Here is a 214-nt window from a genome sequence, read left to right as displayed (position 1 = left end):
GGGTGTAATCGCGGCTGGCTGCTAGGTCCGTGGAAACGGGTGCTTTGCAGCAATCGTGTGAGTCATAGGTACAAACACAGTGTCACCTTCGTCATGGAAAACCGGATGGGTTTACCTACCCGGAGCCAGAAGTGAGACGGAATGAGAGGAGCCGCTGGCGTTAAACCCTGCCACGGCAAGCTGGGCCAGTACGCAGGGTTCTTGCTACCCCTTG

This window comes from Eurypyga helias, unplaced genomic scaffold, assembly GCF_000690775.1.
Source record: "Eurypyga helias isolate BGI_N326 unplaced genomic scaffold, ASM69077v1 scaffold29495, whole genome shotgun sequence".
NCBI classification, from domain to species: Eukaryota; Metazoa; Chordata; class Aves; order Eurypygiformes; family Eurypygidae; genus Eurypyga; species Eurypyga helias.
This window is presented reverse-complemented; position numbering follows the sequence as displayed.